Source organism: Somniosus microcephalus, chromosome 5, assembly GCF_052327205.1.
Source record: "Somniosus microcephalus isolate GS21.2 chromosome 5, FLI_Smic_1.0, whole genome shotgun sequence".
Taxonomy (NCBI): domain Eukaryota; kingdom Metazoa; phylum Chordata; class Chondrichthyes; order Squaliformes; family Somniosidae; genus Somniosus; species Somniosus microcephalus.
Window position 1 is genome coordinate 312,338,412 of NC_140991.1, and position 6,753 is coordinate 312,345,164.

The window sequence follows — 6,753 nt, forward strand, 5'->3', positions numbered from 1 at the left end:
AATGTTTAAGGTGGTGGATGGGGTGCCAATCAAGCAGGCTAACATGGAGAAAAAAAACAGCAGACTGCACGGAGAGAAGGTTCTGCCCTGGACGGAAGGCCAGAATGCAAGGCTTTAGTTTCTTATAAGCAGTACTTCTACAGAAAGTAATGGGCCGGATATTACAATCCCTACAGGTGTGTACGCGCTGTGTACTCACCTGTAGGGACATCGGAAATGTCGGTTTCAGGCATGCACTGCGCACACGCTGAAAACCGGCATTTCCAATCTGTCAAGAAAGCTCTTGACAGATCCTCCGGCTGCCCGGGAGAAGGGCCTCTGCAGGCGGATAGTTCCGCTTTTTGGAGACCCTCTGCCCGCAGAAAACCCTTACAATTCTTACGCCTGGTAAAAGCAGGTGTAAGGCCTGCTTTCACCAGGATAAGAGTAGAAAAAAAGTTAAACAAATAAAAAACAATTTTAGCCCCGTAAAATACTTCAATTTTTTTTTCAAAAGATAAAATTTTTGTTTAAAATACTTAATTTATTGTAATTTCAAGTCATTTTAAAAATGTGATGTTTGTTTTTTAATTTATTTAAAGTTTTACTATGTTTTGGGGGTGATCTCCATTCATATAATTGACAGGTCATCCTGTCAAGTGTATGAAGGGAGATTCCCTTCTCTGATGGCTCCCCATGGCCCACGTGATCCCAGGGACGCTGCGAACTACATGTGCGTCTGGGCTATGTGGGCCCTGCGCACTTGAAGTTTGGTGAGGCCCAGGAGCGGAAGTATGCACATCCCGGGAGCCCTCAGATAAGGGCGCAGATTTTTCCAGAACGCAGTCCTCCGCCCGCGGGAGGCCTGCGATCGGAAAATACGGGCCAATATAATATAATTCTGAAAATATGAGCAAGACATCCAACAACGTGTACTAGCATGGCAAATGCATTATTTTCTTTATGTGCAGGAAGCAAGGCGAAGCCGAGTGGAACGACATGGTAGGATGTGCCATTTAAAGGTTAACTCATCGACCTTGACAACTCGTGTCAGATCGTTAAACTTCTTCCTGCCCCGCATCCATGTTCTTGGAGTAACACTCCTGGCATTGACCTACTTCTTCCCACTGCCTCATGAGCATCTGCTGGGAGGGCCTCCTGCCACCGCCCCCCCCGCTCGCCCTCCCCCCCCGCCCACCCACCCCTTGCGGATACAGGACATCTCTCCTCCTCTTTCACTAAGACTTGCATTGCAGTGTCCGGAATACCTTAGTGCATGCTCTCTCGCATGGCCAGCCAGTGCTCAAAGTATCAGAGTACGAAATCAGTTTTCAAATGACTCCCCCCCACTCCTTGCAGCAACAATGCTTTGAGAGGTGCAGGCAACCTTTGAGAGGTGCAGGCTGCCTTTGAGAGGTGCAGGCAACCTTTGAGAGGTGCAGGCTGCCTTTGAGAGGTGCAGGCTGCCTTTGCGAGGTGCAGGCAACCTTTGAGAGGTGCAGGCTGCCTTTGAGAGGTGCAGGCTGCCTTTGAGAGGTACAGGCTGCCTTTGAGAGGTGCAGGCTGCCTTTGAGAGGTACAGGCTGCCTTTGAGAGGTGCAGGCTGCCTTTGAGAGGTGCAGGCTGCCTTTGAGAGGTGCAGGCTGCCTTTGAGAGGTACAGGCTGCCTTTGAGAGGTGCAGGCTGCCTTTGAGAGGTGCAGGCTGCCTTTAAGTAGTGCCAGCCACTGACGATATTGGGATCCCCTGCTGAAGCGTACAGCCAATCAGGGTAGCGCCGGCTGTGCACTGTGGTCATGTAAAACAGCAGGCAGCACGAATTGACTGTGCTGGTTGCAATGCAATGAACAGGCACAGATAATCGCGCGCCTCAATTCCCTGGTGCCCCTTTTCGGGGCCTTGCCGATTTCTCCCCCATAAGCATTTTTTAATTACAACTGGTACTCTGTATGCTCATGTGCTGTGAATTAAAGCAACTTAACTATTTGCCTCTGGCTTCATCTCACCAAGTGTTTGCTCGGTCCGCCTTCTGAGCGATTGTTGAAGCGCGCATGAAAGGCACAATTATCCAGTTCAGGTCCTGAGGGTCTACTATTGATATAGGGCAGCGTGAGTCAACTCCCACAAAAATAAATTGCTCATACAATTACAGGAGTGAATAATGCCACTGAACAATTCCGGCAGACCTGAATTACTAACAGGGTTGGGAGGTTTGTATGCTTTGCACAATGCATCTTTTAAACTTTTCTCCTGGTTCAAAATGGACTTGATTGTTCAACAGTTTAAAGAGTGACTTGCATTTCTATAGCGCCTTTCATGACCATCGGACGTCTCAAAGTGCTTTACAGCCAATGAAGTACTTTTTGAAGTGTAGTCACTGTTGTAATGTGGGAAACGTGGCAGCCAATTTGTGCACAGCACCCACAAACAGCAATGTGATAATGACCAGATAATCTGTTTTAGTGATGTTGGTTGAGGGATAAATATTGGCCCCAGGAATATCTCCCCTACTCTTCTACAAATTAGTGGCCACAGGATCTTTTATGCCCATCTGAGAGAGCAGCCAGGGCCTCGGTTTATCGTCTCGTGACATCTGTAACAACACAGCACGCCACTGGAGTGGCAGCCTAGATTTTTGTGCTCAGCATTGTCTAACGTGGGATTTGAACCTACAACATTCTGGCTCAGCCAGCAAGAGCACTACCCACTGAGCCATTGGCTGACACATTCGTCAACAGCTGCTGACATATGGTCATCTAGCTTCAGAAATGATGGACTGGCGGATGAAAAGCTGTATGTTACTGTCTGTGCTACTTAAGCTTGCTAAATATTAAAACAGCTTAGCTGCTTGTACAGGATAGAAGAGAGCAGAACTGGAGGAGGTAGCAGGCACCACAAGCCCTTTGAGGAAACCATCCCAGGCATGCTGTGTCCTAAGAGTTATCAAAGGAGACAAGGTGGGTGAAGCTGGAGTACTTCCCTCAAGCTCGGGGTTAGTACCATCATGTTCTTCTGTGTCTTGTTCTTTCTACTTGATCAATAACTCACAAACATTAAAGGTTGATGTAAGAGTCATGAAAGTTTAAGAAAGAAAATACTTTAAAATATTGGTTAAATAGTATAATACAGTTAATTTACCTGACTGACTTATTGTATTGAGAAACCCCCTATTTTCTTGTTCCAGTAGTATAGTCTGAGATACCCCCTTTATTCTTTCTACAATGGTACAGTCCTTAAGCTTGTCACATGGCATCCAGCCATTTTACAGTTCAAGCTCCACGAGGCTAGAGAGAAGGTAAAAGCTTTGAGGGCTGGAGCAATACAGTTTTTGACTGTGTTCGTTTAAACGTGTTTTGCTTTGTAATTCTGTTTGTAAGGTGTTACAGTAAACAGTTTAAAGACAAAGTTACGTTTTGGAACGATTTATTTCGACACGCGTCTACTCGTTGCTAAAGCCTCAAAGCTCAGTGGCTGCATGTTTGGAAATTACGAAGCGCCACTACAGTTGATGTTATGAAATCATGCTCCCAGCACAGTTTTACACACCAGGAAAAGATATTGGGAATTCTGGTGAATGTTTGTTCCAAAGAAGTCACGCAAAGTTCACAACCAAATCCCCAAATCGCACTTCGAGCAGGTGGGGCTCTTTGCCTGGAGTGCGATTTTATCAAATTGGCCCCAAACCCAGCTTTGGTTAGCGTGACGCTCAGTATATCGTACTGACTTTTGGTCGCCTTATCTGAGGAAGGATGTTCTTGCCATGGAGGGAGTGCAGCGAAGATTCACCAGACTGATACCTGGGATGGCAGGAATGACGTATGAGGAGAGATTGGGTCGATTGGGCTTATACTCGCTGGAGTTTAGAAGAATGAGAGGGGATCTCACTGAAACTTATAAAATTCTAACAGGACCAGACAGACTAGATGCAGGAAAGATGTTCCCAATGGCGGGGGGATCCAGAACCAGGGGTCACAGTCTAAGGATAAGGGGTAAGCCATTTAGGACAGAAATGAGGACGAATTTCTTCACCCAGAGAGTGGTGAACCTGTGGAATTCTCTACCACAGAAGGCAGTTGAGGCCAATTTATTAAATATATTCAAGAAGGAGTTAGATATATTTCTTAAGGCTAAAGGGATCAAGGGATATGGGGAGAAAGCAGGGACAGGGTGCTGAATTTGGATGATCAGCCATGATCTCATTAAATGGCGGAGCAGGCTCGAGGGGCCGAATGGCCTACTCCTGCTCCTATCTTCTATATTTCTATGACTTGAAGACGCTTCTTTCTGGCAGCATTTTTTGATGCGAGTGCTTTTTCTTGTCGGCCTGGAAGAGCAGCGTGATGCTGCAGATAGAGTCGAGCAAGCCAGCGCCTCACAGCATGCTGAGCCACTCCTACCAACTGCCCCAAGCGCCGGCCCAGCTGCAGACGCCCTGGAAGATCCAGGTAGCAAGCTTGCGGATGTGGCACCAGGTGCATCACAGCGCACAGGGGAGGAGGAGTGAGGTACCGCGGCAGTTGAGGGAATTCGTGCCACCGGTACACTACGTAGGGATTGTGATCTCACAAGGCCTGCTTATAAAAGTAAATTGGTGTTGGCGCAGGATAAGCGATACAAATCACACGTCCGAACTAAATATCCAATTTGCACACAGCAAGCTCCCACAAACAGCAATGTGATAATGACCAGGTAATCTGTTTTTTGTGCTGTTGATTGTGGGATAAATATTGGCCCCAGGACACCGGGGAGAACTCCCCCTGCTCGTCTTCGAAATGGTGCCATAGGCTCTTTTACATTCATCTGAGAGAGCAGACGGGGCCTCGGTTTAACGTGTCATCCGAAAGACGGCACCTCTGACAGTGCAGCACTCCCTCAGCACTGCACTGGGAGTGTCCGCCTAGATTATGTGCTGAAGTCTCTGGAGTGGGGCTGTGAACCCACAAATTCTGACTCAGAGGTGAGATGCTACCCACTGAGCTGACCGAGGCTGAATTATGCTGACTAAAGCTTCCATAACAAGTTCTCCAGAATAACTTTGGAACTGGGAGAAGCTGGGCAGTAACCACAGCATCAATAACCAAATTGCCAGCAATTATTGTACATTTACCATGGCATAATGCCTTACATTGCAGCAATTTATGGGCTTAAATTTGATCTCTCTAGTTCTGGTGAGGTACGTTGGTGTGTGTGTGGGAGCTTAATTGAATTCTCTCAACTCAACTGGGTTCCACAGATAATTTTTGCCTTGTATTTGTCAGTAATATACATTACTGTAATAGTATGATGATGATTGTGTGCTCTACCTTGGGGATTCCTCCTAATAAAAGGCAATATCTCAATGCTTACATATCAAATCATTAAAAGCACTGCATTTGCAGCTAAATTATCAATTTATATGGATGGGAAAATAATGTGAGAGTGGTTACTAATGGAGTGAGAAAAATAACACCTCTTCCTTTAAAAAGGCTTGCGGAGATTCATAATTGTACTGTTAAACATATCGAGTCTCATATCAAGCATTTATTCCTCAAAGTTTGGGAACAAATGCCTGGTGTCTGATGACAAAAGTCTTCCACTTGCTGATTTTCGCAAAGTTTTCCAATATAAAACTTTACTTCACTCTTGATTGAGATTGTGCCTTGCGCCACTATTGAGGTTAGTCGGTGAGGTTGGGACAGTGATACAAACTGTTTGGGGTGGAAAATTGGGTGGTGCCCCTTTTGGGGTGCTAATGTCACCAGGGCGCTAGTTTTAGTGCCCCTCCGCCGTAAATTCAGTAGTAGCGCCCTAAGCAGGAGATGGGGCGCTATTGGAAGTGCTCCCCCTCCTTCTTGGGGTGCTACTACTGAAGCTCGCGGCATTACGTGCAACAGCGACACGTGCGGCAGCCTCCCCCGATTAAAGGGGAGGGGTCGAGCACTGCACACACCAGGGCTCCTGCTGGACCACCGGGGAAGCTGGGTGTCATGAAAACAGCCCGGCACTCAAGAGGCTGAGCGGCCGGCACCCCGAGGAAAAAAGGGAAAGGGGGGCAGGTCGGCCAAAATTTAAATGGCCGCCCGATATTTGCCCTTTAAATTGCGCCGTCGCTGCTGCTCCCAAACCGCCCCCCTGATCCTGTCGGACATATCGTCTGCCAATAGGTCAGGGGGCGCAAGGGAAGTTTGTGGCTGGGGCGCAAGCAGGACGCCACGCACGGTGATGACGTCATCGCTGATGGCACATCTCCGTGGGGCGCTACCGGCTACCGCTAACCTCCCGCTGAATTTCGCAGGAGGTGTAAGCGGTGCCGCGCCCGGGCACTCGGGGATTTGCGCCCCGTTAGTGCCCCCCCGGGGGCACTAACGAGAGGTTCAAATCAACCCAATTTTTACCCCCAAGGTTGTTGTCCCTGGCAAGAGGTTCCACATCACCGCAGGTTCCTTCTGAGTTTGTCAGAGTACAGAGTGTTGGGCCTAGAAATTAGGCTGGGCCCAATATTCGGGCCCAGATGCGATGCTGTGCGGCCAGCGCGCGCGCAAACCAAGTCGCTCCTGTGCAGTCAGGGGAATATTCCTTCTCCTTTTAGCTCCACAGGTTGGGATAGTTCGACAAAAATAAAATTCAGTCACTCAACAGGAGATGGCGGTCACGGGGGGTCGTTTAAGAATCGTGAGCAGGGCAGGCCCTGTTCACCACCAGCAAATTTATCCGTTTACTAATTTACCAATTTAAGGGTTTTAAAGCTTGCTTTAAGCATCCACCCAGGACGCCTAAAAATAAAGGGCGCTACGGA